This window comes from Megascapheus bottae, chromosome X (assembly GCF_031878675.1).
Source record: "Megascapheus bottae isolate mThoBot1 chromosome X, mThoBot2.hap1, whole genome shotgun sequence".
NCBI classification, from domain to species: Eukaryota; Metazoa; Chordata; class Mammalia; order Rodentia; family Geomyidae; genus Megascapheus; species Megascapheus bottae.
In genome coordinates this window covers 34,016,981-34,040,322 of record NC_143547.1, presented here as the reverse complement: position 1 = coordinate 34,040,322, position 23,342 = coordinate 34,016,981, and the positions used below count along the sequence as shown (strand labels likewise).

The 23,342-nt window shown below is 40.5% G+C and overlaps 1 long non-coding RNA gene across 3 annotated transcripts in view; it reads left to right on the top strand.

Moving 5' to 3' along the window:
- The window catches only part of LOC150040807 (uncharacterized), a 37,778-nt gene extending 14,892 nt beyond the window's left edge, over nt 1-22,886 (top strand). The window contains exons 1-4 of one of the 3 annotated variants that reach the window (XR_016533849.1): nt 15,349-15,423; nt 16,361-16,446; nt 17,455-17,563; nt 22,770-22,886. This is a non-coding gene — a long non-coding RNA (uncharacterized LOC150040807). Of the gene's footprint in view, nt 1-15,348; nt 15,424-16,360; nt 16,447-17,454; nt 17,564-21,633; nt 21,720-22,769 lie in introns of those variants that run through there. The other 2 variants (XR_016533848.1, XR_016533850.1) reach the window with 2 other exon arrangements.
- The last annotated feature ends 456 nt before the right edge of the window (nt 22,887-23,342 follow it).

Genomic DNA, 23,342 nt, shown 5'->3' with positions numbered 1-23,342 from the left:
CACACTTCCAGGTCCAACTTTTCACTGGTTAATTGCAGATAAATGTCCTATGGAATTTTCTGCCTGATCTGACGTTAAACAATGGTCCCTAGATGTCAGCCTCCTGAGTAGTTAGGTTTTCAGGCTTGCACAACCAAAGCCCAACTGGAAAATGAGATTCTTTTTTTTTCTGCTGCAGACAACAACTTTAATTGGAACATAATAGATTAACTATCAAAAGATAAAAAACGTACCAATGTAGTTAGACAGGTAGGAGTGCCTATATGTTTAAGAAAGAGGGTTGGTGTTCATGGCAGTAAATTCCAGCTTCCCTGTCTTTTGGAACTTGTCAAATACAGTGCACATTTTGGCATTTGGTATACACATATCTCACACAGATTCAAATGGAGAACACAGATTTAAAGCTCATAGAATTTCTGGCTTAAGAAATTGTGGGTAGGTCAAGTGACAGTGAGAAGCCCTGAGTTCAAGCCCCAGTCCAGGCATGAAAATAAACAACAGATGATATTTCTTCCTTTAAAAAAAAGAGATTGTGCGTAAGGGCCAGGAGTTTGGCGTAGTGGTAGAGTGCTTGCCTAGCATGCACAAAGACCTGGGTTCTATTCCTCGGTACCACATACATAGAAAAAAGCCGGAAGTGGTGCTGAGACTCAAGTGGTAGAGCTCTAGCCTTGAGCAAGTCCAAGGACAGTGCTCAGACTCTGAGCTCAAGCCCAGGACTGGCAAAAAAAAGAAATTGTGGGTAGATGGGAAAGGTGCTTGAGAAGAAATAAAATTAAGACACATCTGGATTCCAAGCCATTTATTGGGGATTGGTTGAGTCTGAAATCTCATAGAGCTCATTCTTCTTCATGCTTTATATATACCTAGGAACCTTGACTGCTAAGATTTTCTTTCTTGTTTTCAGGGATCCAGAGAAGCTCAATCTCAAATAATAGGCCTCCAACACAAGACTGTTGTTAAGAGCAAGAACCAAATCTACACAGTGGTTTAAGGCTAGGAAAACTTGGAATTCCCACTGTAGCTACAAATACCAATCTGTTGTCTCCAGGAATCTCAGGCTTCCCTTATAGTTGATATTCTATCTTCCCATCTCCTTCCACCAGGAACTTGAGTGGAATTCTAGACTGTCATATTATTTTGTATGTTTTCATAGTGTTTCATCAATTTTTTAAACAAGTTAACTTTCTTTTTGGAAAATGAGATTCTTAACAAGAAGTAATTTGTATTGTAAAGGTCTTTGTAACTGGGAATGGACCAAGTATGCTTCACTACCAATTTCTTGATAACAATAAAGTGAGGAAGTAGGCAATACTATTCATTAAAGGGTTAGCCAAATTGAAATTGGCACTCCAGGATGTGTGTGCTTAAAGTAATAAAAATGCAAGATGTTTGAATTCTGATACATACAATACTATTCTGGAACCCCCCAGAAATAATAGTGTACATGTAATGACATGTCACTCAACTTAAACAAAGGGTACTAAGGGCATTGTGTGGAAACTCTAGAAAGTAACTTCTCATCACTGCACCTCCTGGTTTTAAATTGAAAACCTGCAACTCTCCTTAAGAAGAAACACATGTTTTTTTTCTCAATCTAAGTAAAGCCTGAGTCAACTAAGGTCCTATAATCTAAAAGAAAAAAATATTTAGGCACGAATGACACTGACAAGTTCCATACCTTCTCTGCTCAGAAGCAGAAGTGTTTTCTATTGTATAAGAGCACAAAAAATAAAGATTTCTGAATTTCTTTTTTCCAAGTGAGTTAAAAAGGGAAATCACCTGGGCATTATTGGCTCAGGCCTCTAATCCTAGCTACTCAGGAAGTTGAGATCTGAAGATTTCAGTCAGAACCCAGCTCAGGTAGGAAAGGTCATAAGTCTTTTATCTCCAATTAGTTACTTAAAAAATCCAGAAAAGGAGCTGTAGCTCAAGTGCTAGCCTTTAGCAAACAAACAAAAAACTCAAGGACAGCACCCAGTCTCTGTGTTTAAGCCCTAGGACTGGCATGAAAACAAAAGGAAGGAAAACGGAAATGAAGTTGGCTCACCAACTGAAATGGAACCTTGGATAAGAAATGTGTCTGAGTAGACTAGACAGAACACAAGAAAAAATATTTCACTCATAATAAGATAGGGACAGTGCTTGGGGTGAGGTCCTGCCCATAAGTAAGGTAGGTCTATCTAATTTCCCGAGAGCAATCCTTAGGACACTTATGGTATGAATTACCTAATCCACAGGAGAAGGGGAGAATATGGATGCTGGAGTATTAAATTACACATTCATATCTGAACCAGAAGGGATTGAGAAAGGTCAGTGTTTTCATGAATGTACAGAAAGGAGAACAGTGTTGCTAATGATAAAAACCATGTGTGTTCCACCTCAGAACAGGCTCCCCATCCTCTATTATGGATCTGCTTTTATAAGCAAGATTTGGTAAACCCTCAGAACTGGAGCTGGAGCTGTCCATTTAACTGGGCATTTTGAAAGGATTTGAAAGCAGGCACCTGGGCTGAATGATGCTAACACTTTGAACACTTGAAGTGGAACTCAAACACCCAGGAAAAAGCGCACGCATGTGTGTGTGTGTGTGTGTGTGTGTGTGTGTGTGTGTGTGTGTAAAAATCATGAACATCAACCTTGCCCATCTCCAGTGATAACTTGTTTGTCAATTTATAGTCACTATCTAGAATGAATCCCTGACTGACTAAGCAAACAGAAACATACACTCAGGAAAATTGGAAAAAAATACTTGTGTAATTGCTAGCTAACACATATATAACACTGGCAAATATCTATGAGCTGCTTGTCTGAACAATTCTGGACCTCTTTGCTCCATCTCACCTATATAAGACTTTCGTCACCATATTGATCAGACACCAAACACCTTGTCTAGGTGAATTTTGGCATTATTCCAAGGGGTTGCATTGGGTTGTGCCTTTTCTCTTTAGAGCGGTGACAATTATCTACATTCTTTCCCTATTTACATAGGGTTCTATCTCCTACTAAACAGCACATGGTTATTGGGAGACAGTAACTTGACAACGACATTGTTTCCAAGGGCACATTTTCTATTCACAAAACCAAGCAGAAGGGAACAGAGCAGGATGCACATCCAGATTTTCAGTAGAGCCTCACATGAAGAATGCACTCTACAAATTTGTTCTGTTCTATATTCCAAAATTGTTCACCTGTAATAGAACTACAAGTACCCTAACATAGTAACTCAGATCTTACAGCCAACACTATTGGCAGATTGCTTCCTCCAGGTGTATTCACCATGGTAGAACCTGACCTTTCTAAATGGAAGGGATGTTTGAATACATGAGAATGCTTAAATCTGAGACAAAGAATAAGAGGCAAACATTCTCCTCAAGAAATCTTTCAGATCCATTTTTAAGGACAAATAGAATTATCATCGATCCACCTAGACATGGTTCACACACATGCTTAAATGATAGGTAGAGTCCTATACTGGTGTAGGTTTGACTGGATGATGATTTCCAACCATTTTCCAGCCACAGTACTGTAAATAAACTATGATAGCTTTATTGTTCCTGGCGGCATAGCAAACTGAGTTACCAATTCATAGGACACTAGCAAGAGACATTAGACTGAAGAACATAAAGTACACATCCATTTCTATTGGGAAATCTTTCATTCATTCTCGTCTTACAGAACAGAAAATGATCAAAATTTCAGTCTATATTATCTAAGCAAAATGAATGGAAATAGTTTGCATGTGTAGTCTTTTGGGAATGAAAAGAATAACTTATGAAATAAGAGATGCTCTTCCCTTATTATTATGGAAGTTATGTAAAATACCTGATCACCACAAACTTAAATGTCACTCACTTAACCAACAATCCCTTGATCCTATTATTCTTTCTACCAAGACTAGTTCATTAATTTCTGAAAACTTGTCTCAATGAGGATCATTCCTATTCATCAGTTAGTGACCATAGGTCATTTGTGTTGTATGAATCCTTGTTGATTTCTTCTTTTTGTGGGTTATGGGGCTTGAACTCTGGGCCTGTGCACTGTCTCTGAGCACTTCAGCTCAAGGTTACCACCCTACCCCTGAAGCCACAGCTCTGCTTCCCCTTTTCTAGTGATTAATTGGACATAAGAGTCTCAAGGTCATAGTATGAAGCTAATTGAAAAGACCGCCAGGATATTGAAACAAAAGCCATATAATGAATGATGGTTGTCCTTAATGTACTAGGTTATCTCTCATCTCTTTTGCTATCCCTTGCTTATCTCATATTGTTACAGTATCTCATTTTGTTATCTGATATATTGGATTTATTTGTATTTGGTTATTTGAAATTGGATAGGGAAGAGGGGAAAACCAAGATAGGGGGGTGGAAGGGAGGGTAAGGGGGACCAGGACATGTGAAAGGGTATCAATATATGTGAATTAATGCACCTTCTATCTGGCAAATATCATGTAACCCTTTTATTAATTACAATAAAAAATATAAAATAAAAAAGAGTCTCAAGGTCTTTTCTGCTTGGGCTGGCTTTGAACCTTGATCCTCAGATCTCAGCCTCCTGAGTAACTAGGATTACAGGTGTGAGACACTGTACCTGGCTCGCTCCCCCCCCCCCCCTCTCTCTCTCTCTCTCTCTCTCTCTCTCTCTCTCTCTCTCTCTCTCTCTCTCTATTCCTGTTGTTTGAACTAGGTGCTTATGCACTGTCCCTGAGCTTCTTTTTGCTCAAGGCTAGCACTCTACCACTTGAGCCACAATGCCACTTCCAGCCTTTTCTGTTTATGTGGTACTAAGGAATCAAATCCAGGGCTTCATGCATGCTAGATAATCACTCTAACACTAGGGCATGTTTCTAGACCCCCCTGTTGATTTCTTGAGCTCAAGAAGAAGATCAACTATTTTTCCTTTGGTAGGAGTTCTCTGTTCCAGTGACTCAGCCTCTTGCCCTGTATATAAAGGACTTTGTGCCCCCTTGATATTTTTATGGACTCCTTTGATTCCTCAAAGAATCCTTCTGGTTTCCTGCATCTCTACAATAGTACACTACAAAATGTGCTTGATAAACTCCACATACTGGTTACAGAATAGTTTGTGTAGAGTTCCAGCGCCTAGAAGGCTGCAAGGCAAAATAGTTGGCCGACAGGATGACGACTTCCTGGAGTTCACAGATGTCACCAGAGGGAAGAGTAACTAGGAAGGTAATCGTTCCATTTAATCATCAATTTGAAATATGACAGAAAAAAACCTACTCACAGGTGTCACCAGAGGGAAGAGTAACTAGGAAGGTAATTGTTCCATTTAATCATCAATTTGAAATATGACAGAAAAAAAACCTACTCACAAGTTCTAAGGCTTGCTCAGTCACAGAGAAACCACCACTGATCAATGGACCCAGGTTCGTTGTGTTGTCACAAGTAGCAACTGAATAGAAGCCATGAAATTCTCAAACTGCAGCAATATATACACATGTGATACGCGTTTGCAGTTTCCTTGTTTGGAGTGGGCCAACAGAAGCTGGTGTCAAGGCCCTGTAAAGGTAAAACCAGGAGTTCATTACAGAGGGCTCCTGGAGAAAGATTTTTGGGCTTCTTTTCTTCAGAGCTGATAAGAGAATGAGGAAAGAATTCTCAAACATTCCTTCAAGGAGAACTCTAGTTGAGTAGAGCAAGTGGAACTTTTTCCTATGAGTTCATACTTCTGCATGTTTCATTGAGAAACCAGAGAGATTTATATCAGAGCCCAAAGGGGCCTTTACTAATCCTTGTGGGCTTGTTCCTAAGAAGAACACGGAAAGATCCCTTGTTCAGCTTGTTCAGCTCAAGAGCCTGGAGCACAAGGTGGTTATGAAATTCAATATTTCCAAACACAGTTCTGAGAGTAAAAAATTCTGTGAAGACATATCATGATCCAAGCTTGGAACTACTTTGGGTGGTGGAGAAGGAGGTTCAATCACCTGTGGCTGTCCACATGAAGGACATTTTCCAAGCCTTTGAGTGCTTCTCTTATCAAGTACATTGAAAACTCAGACAAACCTCAGACCTCAAGTCAGAGATGGGTTTCCAGGTAAGAGTAATGAGGAGAATGTGTTATGGTGGTGGTGATCCAACTTATGTATAGCAAAGCTGACAGGAGAATAATCTACTACATTTCTCTCTTGTATTGCACCACAGCACATATTTTTCCCTTGCCCCTTGCTTTTCCTTCTCAAGGTAGCCAAATCCTCCATTCACCAGTGATTTTTAGAGTTCCCTGAGATCCTTGGTGACACGATCTCTTCCTCTGACCAGTGATGTCACCCTGTTCCCAGTGGTTCTGATTGATATTCCTGTGTTGATAATCCAAATCTATATTTCTCTGCTGATCTGCTCTTCTCTCTGCCAGGTCTAAAGACTGCCCAAACCTCTCTTCATCTAAACTTCTCAGTCTTCTCACCTTGCTATTTTCAAACATTATCTTCTCCTTCTCATTCTATGCTATTCTGCAAAAGTGTGATGCATTTGCCCACTCTCTTCATCAAAGCCTTCATAAAGAACTCTCATTTGGGATCCATCTTCAATATGTCTAGTTCAGTCCATCTTCACTGCTACAGAGATGATCCATCAATATCACTTACTGCACTCTTTTAAGAACTTCATTGTGAACCCTCAGCATCCATTTCAACCCCACTGTTACCTACCATTACAGAAAATTCAAATTCAAAGTTAATGTTAAGGTTAAATTTAAAACTGCAAGACAGGTGTTGGAGGCTCACACCTATAATCATATTTACTCAGGAGACTGAGATCTGAGGGTCATAGTTCAAAGTCAGCCTGGACAGAAAAGTCTGTGAAACTTTTATCTCCAACAAAATACTTAAAAAAAATCCAGAAGTGGCACGGTTGCTCAGAAGTTAGAGTTCGAGCTTTGAGTAGAAAAAAAGAAGCAGCTCAGGGACAGCCCCCAGGTGCTGAGTTCAAGCCCCAGGATTGGCATACACAAAAAGCCAGGGCAAGAAAATCTATGAAAATCTTATTCTCCAACTAATCAGCAAAAATGGTATAAATGCAGCTGTGGCTCAATTAATAGAGTCCCTGCCTTGAGTGAAGATGTCAAGGGACAGTACTGAGGTCTTGAGTTCAACCCCTAGTACTGTACACACACACACACCACCACCACCACCACCACCACCACCACCACCACCAACAACAACAACTGTTAAAAGAACCAGAAGAGGAAGGGAGAATTGAACTTCACCTGTTGTGACAGTCTCTCAATGATTTAGAACAAATTCCACCACAGAGTAAATGGGATGGATGTGTCAGCACATCTGACAAAGTGTTGAAAAGACTTTGATTCATAGTGGTGGCCACATGCTATTCCTGTGGCCCAAAGCTGAATCATGACACCTAAACTACAGGAGAGAGTTCTTTTCCTCTCCCAATTACCTTTAGTAAGTCTGAACAGAGAATGCTCTGGTTTCTTCATACCTATTAATTTACCCTAGCTCATCCTATGTCTAAGGACCTATGTCAGTTGACTGGCAAGGCTTGCCCCTCAGGATTCTAGCTGGGTAAGAAGTTGTTGGATCTGATTTCCCTTTGTTTAACTTGTTTTGTTTATATTGAGAGATAACTTTAATAGCCTCTATAATTACACTTATGAAGATAAGATCTTACACATGTAATATGGTTTGGTACTCTATATAAATGGAAAAAAGAGATCCTGTGCAAGATTTTTTTCCCAGTCCTGGGGCTTGAACTCAGGGCCGAGCACTGTCCTTGAGCTTTCTCAAGGCTAGAGCTTTACAACTTGAACCACAGCACCACTTCTGGCTTTTTCTGTGTATGTGATACTGAGGAATCAAATGTAGGTCTTCATGCACACACTCTACCACTAGGCCAAACTCCTTGCCCTATTGGACAATATTTAAGTTGCTGGCCGGTATTTTGTCTGGGCATCCCATCTGGGAATATATGTGCAGTGCTGGAAAAAAATGAGAACAAGTACTTCTTATCACAGCAAGCTCCTTGTCTCTAACCATGTGGCAAAGGTTTTAGAATCATACTTTACATTTCAAGTTGCCTATGTTCTCAGTGCATTTCAGACAGGAATTTAAATGAGATGCTGAGCAAGTTCTCATAAAGCACTCATACCAGTGATTATGAGGGCAATTAATCAAAAGTATGTGGAGGCTTAAAGTAATGGACTCTTAAAACTTTATAAAACTGAGACATATATTTACATCACTCTTAAGGTAGAGGGTACATATGATTGTCTGCTAATTCATGAGAATACAAATAATTAGTAAGAATAATTTAATTCATTAGAGTAAGTATGGAGAAATTTAAGCCAGGCAGCAATACAATTCACTCCAAGACATTAACCCCAGGCCTTTCCACACAAAATAAAGAATATCAGGAAGCATTCTGGAAATGATCGTGGTGTGTGATGTACCATCCTAAGCTCTGGACATGGATTACCTTATGAAATCTTCATAAAAGCCTATGAAAGCTAGGTGCTGGTAGCTCATGCCTGTAATCCTAGCTATTTAGAAGGCTGAGATCTGAGGATTGTGGTTTGAATGAAGCCAGACCAGCAGAAAAGTCCATGAAACTCTTATCTCCAATAAACTATAGAGAAAAAGCCAGAAGTGGTGCGAGACATGAGCACCAAGCCCCAAGCCCTGAGTTCAAATCCCAGGACCAGCAAAGATTAAGAAGTCTAGAAGGTGGATTGAATTATCAGCCCCATTTCATACCAAGGCAGAGAAGAAACAGGAAGATAAAGTACATGTGTAACCGTGAGCCTTCTTTTCTCTTGTCCCTCAATGAAACATTCTGCCTCCCACATTCAAAGTTCCATTTCAGTTATTGCAAAACCACCAGTTCAATTTTCCCATGTCACCCAAAGGCCTCATTTGGTTTTCAGCTTAGATAGTCTCCTATGGCTCCACTCTAGAGTGAGAGCCAGTATTGATTTCTTGGTCTACCCAGATAACTTTTGTAGGTCCTGCCCCAGAGGGCATGATAGTCTGTTAACCTTATTTCTCAGAAGAACTAAGGCACTCATCTGTGATGTCAGTTCTGGTGCCCCTGCTCTTTTGCCAGATGGGATGGTTGTGTAGTAGTATAGGGAGGAAATGACTGGGAAAAAGCTGGGGCCACCAGACTCACAGGCATCATCACCATATCCAGTCAAAAGAGATTCTCTGAAGTGACAGAGCTCAGAATAGCTTCCTTCCTTTGTATATGCTGATACTGCCAGGGCTGCAAACCGATTATTGTTGGGATGGCTGGAGAGAGGAAGGCATCCTGTACCTTACCTACTGGGAATCTCTAGTGCAGGGTCTCAATAGCTTGATCCTTAGCCTGGGCATTAGCCAGCGGGCATTCTGCCTGAAGGGGTGCAACAGCAACAGAAGTCTGAGGAGAAGTGCTAACTAGAGATGCAGAAGGAAAACAAGTGGATGTTCCAGAAGATGCTCAAGCACTAGAGGAAAGGTAATTGAGACGGTGGTCCTTGTGGGACAGATTAGAAGGCAGGCAGGCAATGCTATGTTGCCAACTTCTAGGCTTGTGTTCCTTTTAGAGACCTGTGAGCTATCTTTGAAGGACTCTCTGAGTTGAGTACATCTGATGACCAGAATCTTCTCAGCATTACATTTAACCAGCCCTTAGGAAGGCCCTCATTTCTTTGGCCTGTCTGCTTTAGTGTGCCTTTGAGGTATGGGATTGGTTGATCATCTGTCTAAAAGACAACTGGGACACTAACTAGGATTACGGAATCCCTATGATGTCCTTTAAATAATGAAAACAGTCACTAATGTCCTTTGAAACTTATTTCCCCCTCCTCTGTTTTTTTTTAATTTATTTTTTTTGGTCGTGAGGCTTGAACTCTGGGCCTTGACACTGTCCCTGAGCTCTTCTGCTCAAGTCTAGCGCCCTTACCCCTTGAGCCACAGTGCCACTTCCGATTTTCTGGTGGTTAATTGGAAATAAGAGTCTCATGGTTTTTGTGCCTCGGTTGGTTTTGAACCTTGATCCTCAGCTCTCAGCCTCCTGAGTATCTAAGATTACAGATGTAAGCCACCAGCGCCCAACTCTCTCCTCTTCTTGCCTTATATATACAGTATGGTGGACCAAAGAGTGGTATATACAGAAGTAAAACTCTATTGGATAGGCTTTCAAGCAATTAAAAGACAGTTAACTAAAATGAATATCAGGAAGCAGAAATTAGATTGTAATTGGGAGTAGAATAAAAAAGGAACAGAGGGCAAATACTCCAGAATACTCAATGTATATATGTGATAAAGGAAGTGGAAACGATGAAATGAGACTCCACATCAGACCAACCTACATTTACATTTGTCTTATTATTGTTATTATTCTCACTTCAGGTCTGGATTTTAAATAAGAATGAACATATTCCTTGGGGCCGGGAGTTTGGCCTAGTGGTTAAAGTGCTTGCCTAGCATGCATGAAGACCCGGGTTCGATTCCTTGGTACCACATACATAGAAAAAAGCCAGAAGTGGTGCTGAGGCTCAAGTGGTAGAGCTCTAGCCTTGAGAAAGTCCAAGGACAGTGCTCAGGCCCTGAGTTCAAGCCCAGGACTGGCAAAAAAAAAAGAATGAACATATTCCATATGAGGTTTAATGAGCTTTTGACTTAAATCATTCCAACATGACGATCTATACTTCTATCCATTTTCAACTCAATATAATTGTAGTATTACATCTATGTGCTACTGTTATATATATATATACATATATATCTCATTTTCTTTTTAAAAATGTTATTGTACTATTTCTTTTTTGTCAGTCGTGGGGCTTGAACTCTGTGCCTGGGTGCTCCAGGATAAGGAATCAAAAGCCATATAATGAGTGACTGTTGTCCTTAATGTACAATGTTATCTCTCATCTCTTTTGCCATCCCTTGGTTATCTCATATTGTTACAATTTTTCACCCTGATATCTGATATATATTATATGTGCTTAATTGGTTATTTGATATTGGATAGGGAAGGGGGGATCAAAATAAGTGGGGGGAGAGTGGGAGGGAAATGGGGACCATGTCATGAGAAAGGGTATCAATATTTGTGAAGTTATGCACCTTCTATCTGGCGAATATAATGTAACCCTTCTATTAATTACAATAAAAATGAAAAAAATGTCATTGTAAAGTTGATGCACATTGGCATTGCAATGACATAAGTCAGGTAATGAGTAAAATATACCCCAATGTCTTTATTTGTTCATCAAATTTTGGCAACTCATTTGGTTATAGAGGTGGGTTATTATGGACACTGCTGATATAAATGTAAGCATGCAAGCCCTGGCATTAGAAGCATATGACAACTTTAAAAAATTTATTATAAAGATGGTTACAATTTTTTTCCTTCCTTCCTTCCTTCCTTCCTTCCTTCCTTCCTTCCTTCCTTCCTTCTTTCCTCCTTTTTTTCTCCCTTTTTATTTTATCTGGTTTTGGAGTTTGAATCCTGTGCTTGGGCACTTTCTCTGAGCAACCTTTTGCTCAAGGATAATACTCTACCATCTGAGCCATAGCACCACTTCCTGTTCTTTTTGATTAATTGGAGAACAGATTCTCATGGATTTCCCTATGCAGACTGGATCCTCAGATCTCAGCTTTTTGAGTAGCTAGGATTACAGATGTGAGCCACCAGTACCTGTCAAGACTACATTTCTTTTTAGACCATGTCAAACCTTCCCTTGCTCTCTCTCTGTTTCACGTGAAATTAACAAGCTGAAGGATTGAAATGGAACTGTGGCTCAATTGGTAGAGTGCCAAAAAAGAAAAAGCTCAAGGACCAAGCCCCAGGACCATCACACACACACACACACACACACACATGTTCTCTCTCTGTCTCTGTATCTGTCTCTGTCTCTGTCTCTGTCTCTGTCTCTCTCTCTCTCTCTCACACACACACATGTTCTCTCTCTGTCTCTGTATCTGTCTCTGTCTCTGTCTCTCTCTCTGTCTCTCTGTCTCTCTGTCTCTCTGTCTCTCTTTCTCTCTCTGTCTCTGTCTCTCTCTCTCTCTCTCTCTCTCTCTCTCTCTCACACACACACACACACACACACACACACACACACACACAATACACTTAATAAGATAACAGTATTTGAATGCTCAGGGACAAAATGGTGAGCTGCAATTTTTTGTGCCAGCCCTGGGACTTGAACTCAGAGCTTGGGCACTGTCCCTGAGCTTCTTTTGCTCAAGGTTAGCATACTACCACTTGAGGTACAGCACCATTTCTGGATTTTCTGTTTATGTGGTGCTGAGGAATCAAACCCAGAGTTTCATGCATGCTAGGAAAGCACTCTACCACTAAGTCACATTCCCATCCCTGAACTCCAATTTTTAATTAAAAATATTTTAAGAATAAATCCAAGGGTTATTATGATACAATGGATGTTTTCCAGTTAAATCAATATACAAATGTTTATATCATACTGAAACAATTAGCTCATTTTAAAGCATGATAAAGGACAAAGGACACTACTGAAAGCATTGGACTTCACACCTGGATTCTCCATCAACTAGATGTTAAGAAACACTCCTAGAAAATGGAAATTACCCTGGTTGCCCATTTTTAATGTCTCTGGTTCAGGGTATTGCTGTGTCCCCATGTGAGCTTCCTAATTAATCAGGGTGGCTTTTTCATTTGGGCCACTAGTGGCCCCATGGTGGCTGTGGTTTAACAGTGAGAACTTGGTTTCACTGGATAAAATTCAGCCATTGGGTGATTATTAACACATTTATAGTGATGCCCTCATTTGCCAACAGGGCTGTCTCATGTGCAAATCAGGGAAGGCCTCAGAAAAAATTGTGGAGGAATAGTCTGAAATATCCATTCATAGTGAGGTCACATATTGCAGGAGCCCCAGCTTGGAATGTCCATTTGGATTATTCCTTTCTGCATGTGGATGGGTGGAGGCAGCCTGTGGTAATCTCTTCCCCTTCTTTCTGAAAGTCCCAGCTTTTCATCAGTGGTGATGAAGATGGTCTTTAAGACCTTCCTTCATTTTTTTTTGCCAGTCCTGGGGCTTGAACGCAGATCCTGAGAACTTTCCTTGGGCTTTTTCAAGACTAGCACTCTACCACTTGAGCCACAGTACCACTTCAGGATTTTTCTGGGTATGGTGATATCAAGGAATTGAACCCAGGCCTTTGTGCATGCTAGGCAAGCACTCTAGTGCTAGGCCACATTCCTGGCCCTCTTCCTTCATTTTTATCCTCTTATCAGGAGCAGTTATGTTTAAGGAAGGAAGATGTCTAATATTTTCTTTTGCTCACTAAAAGTTTGCATAATGGCTTTCTACAAACTCCACCACTCATACACAAGATGCACTGATTTAGCAGCAGCCTGGATCATGAGTAGGTCAGACTCTAGCTTGACAGTCCTAAGGGCAAAAATTCTGGTTTTATGGAAAGTTCCTCGAAAGCCTTAAATGACATCATATCAGCTTCCAGATCCAACTGAGATCAGTCCCAGTACATGAATGCTGGATCTATAGTTTCTTGTTGGATGAGACGATGAGCTAGAAGGTACAGGTTAAGGGTACCCTTCGGAGGTGGGGGCAAGAGATTCCCGTGTAGGTAAGAGGATGGATGGCACCTGATGTGCAAGCTCCTATTCTTTTCACCTGGTTAATGGATGTGATTATACTCCCAGGATGCAGCGGGTGCTCATAAGTCATGAGAAAACAGATTTGCATCAGTAGGATTCGGAGGAGTCAGAGGCGCTGAGGATGTGCTAGCTTGGGCCAACTGAGGCACTGCCAAGGGCTTCCTTTCTGGAAGTGCTCTGAGCAGCCAAACAGGAATGGCTATGAGGCTGTGATGGGAATCACAGATCCAGAAACTGCTGATGTTCTCTCTCACACAAAGTAAAAAAGGGTGCTTGCAATACAGACTTAAGGACGTTCAACACAACACCAACAATTCAAATGGCATTTATCAGAACGTACTAATGTTTCAGAATGTATAACAAGTGCTTAACCCTTTCTCCTGTGTCCAGGGAAGATGTCTGTCTTCTTGAGATATGTGTTTTGGATATCATAACTTTATGATGTCCAAATATAATTAGGCAAAAACAATTAACAAAGGATGATAGCAATAAGGATAGATATCTCAACAGAAAATAAAAAGCAGCCAGGCACAGGTATCTGTAATCCTAACTGCTCTGATCTGATCTGACCTTAACTGCTCTGGAGGTTGAGACCTGATCATCTTTTGTTTGAAGTCAGCCCAGATAGGAAAGTACATCAGAAACTTATCTCCAATTAGCCACCATAAATAGCCAGAAGTGGGGCTGACACATAAGTGGTAAAGCACTAGCTTTGTGTGAAAAAGCTAAGGGACAGCTCCCTTGCTCTGATTTTATGTTCCAGTACCAGCACAACAAAAAGAAAAAAAGTTGATGGGCCGGGAGTTTGGCCTAGTGGTAGAGTGCTTTGTGTAGCATGCATGAAGACCCGGGTTCGATTCCTTGGTACCACATACATAGAAAAAAGCCAGAAGTGGTGCTGAGGCTCAAGTGGTAGAGCTCTAGCCTTGAGAAAGTCCAAGGACAGTGCTCAGGCCCTGAGCTCAAGCCCAGGACTGGCAAAAATAAAAGTTGAAAATACTATCTAAAAGTGATGTCAGAAACTAATGCGACAACCACAGTCCATCCACACTGTGGTATGTTATACATGTGACCCATTTAAATATACAAGGAAGCTATCCAAAAAGCACTAAAGCCATCAAACCTGAATGTGATTATCCTACAAGAATGGGTGAAGTCATTGCTTCTATGACAGAAAAGGCAGAAAGAAGGATGCAAATACTGGATTGGAACATGTATGAAAGTAATACCTTAGCTGAGCACCGGTGGCTCATGCCTATAACCTTAGCTACTCTGGAGGTTGTGAATTGAGGATCGTGATTTGAAGCTAGCATGGGTGGGAAAGTTTGTGAGACTCTTATTTCCAATTAATCACCGAAAATTCTTTAAGTGCAACTGGACTTAAGATAAACACGAGTGTCTCCAAGCCCCAGGACTGGCACTAAAAAAAAAAAGTAACATCTTCAAATCTGTCGCTGTCACCATGTGTTTTCAGCCGGATCCCTTTGTTTGGGGTAACTGGGGCTGTTCTCCTACGTTCTTGAGAACGGGAGATAGTTGGGGTAGGAGCAGAGCAAAGTGAGGTGCAAGCCTGTGCTCCGTCTTAGGACAGACAGCTTGAAGTGTCCTTTCCACAGGAGCCGCACAGGGGATTTCTGCCCCAGCCTGGCGATCCTCACAGTGCAGGAGCACGTCAGCCAGGCAAGGCATTCTTAGCTCAGAGCTGCGCGCTGGGCCGGGAGGGGGCATCACCAGGTCCTCTGGTGGCTGTGCTCATTTGCTCCTGCTGTGGCCGGTTTCTCTCGCTAAAACCCTCCAGGTATGGCCTCAGAAGAGCCCTAGCTGTAGTTTCAGGCCTCAGAAGAGCCCTTGCTGTAGTTTCAGGGGGCCTGGGGAGAAGCCAGAGGGCCTTGGGCGGGTCCGGCTTGTGGTCTGGGTGGTGAATGGGCCTCAGAGTCGTTGTGGTTCTCCCAGGACAGAAGCCACTGTCTCTATGGACTTTTGTCTTGGTGTCTTGGCCCAGGAGGGGAGGGGTCAGGAGAGAGGGGAGAGCTACTGGGTTGATAGTGGAGGGCTTCCCTGACCTCAGCGAGGGTCGTTTGGGACAAATCCATAGATGGCTAGCCACAGGACAGACACCGGGGTCCACCGTGGGGGCCCAGAAGACTGCAGAGGCTGGTGAGGAAAAGGCCTGGAAATCTGGAAGTGGTAGGATTGATTCAGGACCCAGATAGAGGAAGGGAGTTGGAAAAGGGATGGGAAAGTTGATTCCAGAGCAGTGAATCAACTACTGTGTGAATCAACTTCTCTCTACTCTCCTAGATAGAGATAGCTAGGCCTAGCACTACACAGAGAGGAATGAAGGACTCTCTTCCATCCAATGTGTGCTATTTTCCCAGGCAAAATGGCTCAGCTCATGGAAATGCGATCCATTCTCTAGTAGTATTTTCCTGTCTCCTCAATAGGGGGTCAAATTAAGCTTCAGAAATATCTGAGGTCCCTTTTTAAGGTTGGAGATAGAATATTATAGATCATTGATATTCAGGTAAAAATAAATCATCAACAATCTGGAAACCAGAGAAACTAGGACAAGTTTTTGATGAGTCAAAATTGGATATTTCAATTGTTCTATGAAATATTATTAATGTGTTACCACAATTTATTATATTTGCAATGGAGGTTTCTTCTTTAAACCAGAGATATATTCAAATGTATTGTCCATGAGGTACATTTTCTAATGCTATTGTTACTTTCAGAGTGAAACATGCGTAGATCAAGGAAAATTCTACCCAAAACAGAAGCAGATCCTCAAATACCTGCTGTGCAGACAAAACCTGATGTTGTGAGTATATTTACACTTCAGAGCTTTAGTCAAAGCAACTGTCTTTGTTTCTTTCTTTCTCTTTCTTTCTTTCTTTCTCTTTCTTTCTTTCTTTTTTCTTTCTTTCTCTCTGACTTTCTCCCTCCTTCCTTCCTTCCTTCCTTCCTTCCTTCCTTCCTTCCTTCCTTCCTCCCTCCCTCCCTCCCTCCCCCCCCCCCTCTCTCTCTCTCTCTCTCTCTTTCTTTCTTTCTTTCTTTCTTTCTTTCTTTCTTTCTTTCTTTCTCTTTCTTTCTTTCTTTCTTTCTTTCTTTCTTTCTTTCTTTCTTTCTTTCTTTCTTTCTTTCTTTCTTTCTTTCTTTCTTTCTTTCTTTCTTTCTTTCTTTCTTTTGCAAGTCCTGGAATTGGAACTCAGGTCTGGGCACTGTCCTTGAGTTTTCCCAAGGTTAGAGCTCTATCACTTGAGCCACAGAACCACGTCCAGCTTTTTCTGTGTATGTGGTAGTGAAGAATCAACTCAGGACTTTGTGCTTACTAGGCAGGCACTTTACCACTAGGCCACACTCAAGGCCCACCAATTTATTTTTAAATGTTGTAAACTAGAATAGGTGCAGGTATAAAAATGCAGAGGTGTATTGCTAATGAGTAACATTTGATTTTAAGGAGCCTAGTTGATGATATTCTTGTGATGCCTTCATGAATATGCTCATCCCTTTTCCAGAGATATGTCCTATGCCTGCCTGATGGTGCCTTTATTCAAGAGTTGGCACTCACTGATCTTAATGTAGATGAAAGTACCTTCATAATCTTTGTGGCCTACTATGTAGAGTAGCCTGTCTGGGAGAAGAGTAGCATTACTATGAACATACGTACATGCATGTGTGTTTTTGAGTTCTAATTAGATTTTATATGTGTTTTTGTGGATATTGCACATATATGTGATGCATAATGACTATAGATATGATATACAGACATGTATTATCTATTGTTGACATTTACTACTAATAAAATTGCACCTTCTCACACTCCTAGGCTCAGCATGTTATGGAGGGGAGTGTTCAGCCAGTGGTGGCACCAGCTATGACTGAAAATATTACATCCCAGAAGAAAAAAGGAGATGAGGAATAATGCACTGTTCCAGGTGAGTCCAGAGGAAGAATGCTTGCTGGGGAAATGAGATATGAATCCTGAGTAGTGAATGCAGGGAAGATGAGGGAATGAAATATTAGAAAGGAATCTGAAATGTTGCTGAAAATTGCCTGGAGAGGGCCATAAAATTTCCTCCATTTGTTGTTTCATACCATAAGGCAGTGTGCCTTTTTTTCTCCCCAAGATTGTATTTAATGTGTTTTTTAAACACAGTCCTAGTCAAAGTACTACTCTAACAAATCCAAAGAACTGGGGTATTTTGTTTAATTTCAGTCATTATACACAATGTTAAAATCTAGTTCATCATAACATGATGGTTTTGCCTTATCCTAACACAACTATTTTTTTGCCAATTGTGGGGTTTGAACTCAAGGCCTGAGCATTGTCCTTGGACTTTTCTCAAGGCTAGAGCTCTACCACTTGAGCCACAGCACTCACTTCAAGCTTTTTTCTATGCATGTGGTACCAAGGAATTGAACCTGGGCCTTCGTGCATGCTAGGCAAGCACTCTACCAGTAGGCCAACTCCCATCCCCTCTAAGACAACTTTTAAAGCTGGTATAGTATATTTATTTTTTTCTTGTTAAACTAAGATTCCTACACTTCCTTGGTTCCTTTTCATGGTTGGTGCTCTAACACTAGAGTCACCTCTCCAGCAAGAATTTTTTTCATATATTATATCATCTTTTTCTTTTTCTTTTTTATTACATAAAATTGTTATCTTTCTATAGTTGTACAAATGAATCAGTTACTATTCAACAACACCAATTTATGAATATCATGATTGGTATCATTCCTTTCATTCTTCATCCTCATTTCTCCTAACTCTACCCCTCCTCTCCATTTTCTTAATTTTGTACTGTTTATTTAATTATATGACTAAAGTCTCCCACTTTCCCCTCTTCATTCATTTATCCCTCCACCTTTGATCCCATTAACCTACTTTTTAAGTACCCATTTCCTAATATTTCGTTTTACTATGAGTTAGCCTTTCTAAAGAATTACATCATGCTGAGTGTGTTGCCTAATGGTAGAGTGCTTTCCTAGCATGCACTAAGCCCTGGGTTCGATTCCTTGGTAGCACATGCACAGAAAAAACTGGAAGTGGTGCTGTAGCTCAAGTGTACAGTGCTAGCCTTGAGAAAGCTCAAGGACAGTGCCCAGTTTCTGATTTTCAAGTGCCAGGACAAGCAAAAAATAAATAAATAAAAGAATTACATCATTGAGTTGTTGCTTTTTTTTGCCAGTCCTGGGCTTGAGCTCAGGGCCTAAGCACTGATCTTGGACTTTCTCAAGGCTAGAGCTCTACCACTTGAGCCTCAACACCATTTCTGGCTTTTTTCTATGTATGTGGTATCAAGGAATCGAACCTGGTTCTTCGTGCATGCTAGGCAAGCACTCTGCCACTAGGCCAAACTCCCGGCCCCTGAGTTGTTGCTTTTAAATACAATATTTTGGTTAATGCATTTGTATGCATTTGTATATAAACCCCAAAATATTTACTAATACATTTATGAATTAGCCTTAGCTTCCACTTATGAGAGAAAAAATTTTCCCCTAGACTCTTGGGCCTGACTTTGCTTAACCTGATACTTTTCCTAGTCTATTTCTTTGCGAATAATTCCATATCATTTTTTCTAGTGGATGAGTGGAATTCCCTTGAGTATATGTATTTATCACTTTTTTTTGATCCATTCATCTAGTGAGGGGCATGCTCCCATTCATTGGCTGAGGTGAATAGTGCTGAAATGAACATGGTTGTTTAAGCAACTTTACTGTATCCTGTTTTGTAATGGTATTTTCAGGGAGAATTCAATGAACTCTGGAATTCAGTAAGAGGGGTTTTTTTTTGTTTGTTTGTTTGTTAGTTGTGGGGTTTGAACTCTGGGCCTAGGCGTTGTCCCTGAGGCTACTACTCTGCCTCTTGACACACAGCGCCGGTTCCCAATATTCTGGAGGTTAATTGGAGATAAGAGTCTCATGGATTTTAGTGCCCAGGCTGGCTTTGAACTGTGATCCTAAGATCTCAACCTCCTGAGTAGCTAGGATTATATGCTTGAGCCACTGCCACCTGGCAAAACTTTTTTTGTGTGGGTCATGGGGCTTGAACTTGGCTTGGTGCTGTCCCTAAGCTTTAGTTAGCTCAAGGCTACCACCCTACCCGTTGGGCCACAGCACCACTTCCCATTTTTCAGGAGGTCCACAGCACCACTTACCTATTTTTCGGAGGTTAATTGGAAATAAGGGTCTCAGGTCCTTTTGTGCTTGTGTCCCGGGTGGCTTTGAACCTGAAACTTGATCCTCAGATCACAGCCTCCTGAGTAGCTAGGATTACAGGTGTTAGACACCGTGCCTTTTTTGTTTTGTTTTGTTTTGATGAGATTTTTTTGGACTTCTCTGCTGGGGCCAAAGTAGAAGATTATTGGCTAGATGAAATACACTTCTTAGAGGGATTTTTCTAAGTTATTAAATTTTATTAATACAAGAGCTAAAGTTATATAAATCTAAGACTTTTTAAATAAAATTATTTCTTCTGAGTATGATTTTTTTAGTGTTCATAATTTTTATTGAGATACAATAATAATCACTTGTTTTTATATTGTCGGTGTATAACTGCAATGCCCACTGCAGGTTTTCCTTTGTTCAGATCCAGAATCATTTCTTTTTTTAAATTTTTTTTATTCTTTTTTATTGTAATTAATAAAAGGGTTACATGATATTTGCCATATAGAAGGTGCATTAATTCACATACATTGATACCCTTTCACATGTCTTGGTGCCCTTTACCCTCCAGTAATACATTGTTATACATCAAGCTGTAGATAAGCAATTCTTTGATGAAATCATTTACTGCTATTTTTTTTGTAATTTGTACATTGGATTTCATTATGGGTTGTTTTGCATAGAGAAGCTGGGCCTACTTCATTTAACAAAGTAAGTTTCTTTAACAACTTCTCAGCCAGGCACGGAGGCTCATGCCTGAATCCTAGCTACTCTGTGAGGATCGCAGTTCAAAGCTAGCCCGAGCACTAAAGAACATGAGACTCTTATCTCTAATTTATCACCAGAAAACTGGAAGTGGTGCTGTGGCTCAAGGGGTAGGGTGATAGCCTTGAGCTGAAGAGCTCAGGGACAATGCCCAGGCCCTGGAGTAGGGTGGTGGCCTTGAACTGTAGAGCTCAGGGACAGCAACCTGGCCCAGAGTTCAAGCCCACAATCCATAAAAAAATAAAAGACAAAAACCAACTTTCTGCAAGCTGGGCACAGTGGCTCATACCAATAATCCTAGTACTTAGGAGGCTGAGATCTGAAGATTGCGGTTTAAAGACAGCCCAGGCAGAAAAGTATATGAGATTCTTATATACAGGAATCTAGGAAGTGGTACTGTGGCTCAAAGTGGTAGAGCGTTAGCCTTGGGTGAAAGAGCCCAGGGACAGTATCCAGGCTCTGAATTCAAGTTCCACAAAAAAAATAATGCTAACAACAGCAGCACCAAAATAAAGTGAACATCTTTTTTTCCATATATTTTTTATTTTAATAGAAGGGTTACATTATATTCACCAAATAGAAGGTGCATTCCTTCACAAACATTGATACCCTTTCTCATGTTTTGGTCCCCATTCCCTGCCCCCCCCAAAAAATCCTTTTTATAGTAGCAGACAAATTTTACATTTTACTAAATCCTTCAGTTATTAAATGAGAAAATTAATTTCAATTTTATTGAAATCCTGTCTTTGGTCCAGACTTCAACTTTCGTCAGTAGACAATACTGCAAAATACAATGAAAGTCGATGTAGGGTTTCTTTTGGAAAACAAATTTCATAACGCAGGAAAATAAACCCACAAAGTCCAGTCCTTCCTACTGTTAATGTTGCCAAAAAGAACCTGTGCCCTTGATGCACAATGCAATTCCTTTTGTTTTTATTTTATTTATTTATTTATTTATTTATTTTGTCAGTCCTGGAGATTGAACTCAGAGGCTGAGTACTGTCCCAGAGCGTTAGTGCTTTTGGCTAGTGCTCTACCATGTCAGTCACAGCTCTACTTGTAACTTGTTTTGCAGTTAATTGGACATACAAGTTGAACTGGCTTTCCTGAATGGGCTGTCTTCCAACTGTAATCCTCATCTCAGCCTCCTGAGGATTATAGATGTGAGCCACAGGCACTCATTTGAACTGCTTTTCCTTTTCTGCTAGTCTTGGGCTTGAATTCAGGGTCTGGGTGCTGCCCCTGAGCTTCCTCATACCCAAGACTGACTCTCTACTACTTGACCCACAGAATCACTTCTGGAGTTTTCTGATTTTTGTGAAGTAAGAGTCTCATGGGCTTTTCTTTCCCAAGCTGGCTTTGAACCGTGATCCTCAGATCTCAGCCTCCTGAGTAGCTAGGATTATGGGCATGAGCCACTGGCACCTGGCTTGGGCTGCTCTCTAAAGCATGTGAGGAGGACCAGAACAATGGATGAAAATGTAGACAGACCATTTTTCAGGAGTCTTTTTTTTTAAATTGTCAGGGTGATGTACAGAGGGGTAACATTCCATATGTAAGGTAATAAGGCCATTTCTTGTGGAACATTGTTACCCCCTCCCATGTTTTTCTCCCAATTTAACTCCCCTGCAATTCCCCCCACAACAAGTTGTAAATTTTACTTCCAACATATTGTCTTGTGAGTATCACTGTCGCATAAAAAGTACTGCCCAGGAGCTAAAATATCCCTAAGAAATATATTTTACTTCTCTATGGTAGGAATCAAACAAATACAACATTATCATTTATAAATTATACAGATTTCACTTAAGCCATTTCAACAGTGACATTAACATTTTATTCTAATATTTATAATATAATTTTGATTCAAACATCTAAATGACAGTTGCTTTTTGGGGGGGGTTGAATTTTTTCCAATAGTATATTCGATTCTGACTTTCAATTGAAAATTTCCCTTATATCAGCTCATCCAATATTGAAGTGTCTCTTAGGTTTCCTTGCTTAATCAGAAAGTGTTATGTTTCGAATACCACTAATGGATGTGCACTTCTATCTTCACATTCTGTGTAGGGGTTCATTGTGTATACAAGCCAAAAGTTCATTCTTGGGTCTCTGCTTCAAACCCTTTCGTGTGTGCTGTTTCTGTTCCTTTGGCATCTTCTCAATGAAATTTTACTAATTAATGTTCCCAAATGCTATGTTTTCTTACAGATAAAGGGAAATCACGGGTGTAAATGAGACATCTGCAACCACACAAATGCTGTCCTTCTATCAGATATTTTACTATTCAATTATTTCCAATAAAAACTTATAATTACATGCAAAAAATTCATATGCACCATATGTCAAAGTTATTTAATTCTATGAAAAATTATATTGATCCTATGGAAAATTGTATTTTTGAAATTGTAGGTATTATATATGTATATATAATTTTTTTTTACTATTTACTTATTTGTTGGTTGTGGGGATTGAACTCTGGGCCTGGGCTCTGTCTCTGAGCTCTTCAGCTCAAGGCTAGTGCATTATCACTTGAGCCTTAGCACCACTTCTGGGTTTTTGGTGGTTAATTGGAGGTAAGTGTCTTATGGACTTTCATGTCTAGGCTGGCCTTGAACTGTGATCCTCAGATCTCAGCGTCCTGAGTAGCTAGGATTATAGGTGTGAGCCACCAGCTTCTGGCTTATAATTTTTTTTTTATTTTGTGCCTTTAAAATGTTATACAAGAGGGTTAGAATTTAAGATGTCCATCTAAGTCTCCAATGAAACTTTCTGTTTTGAGTT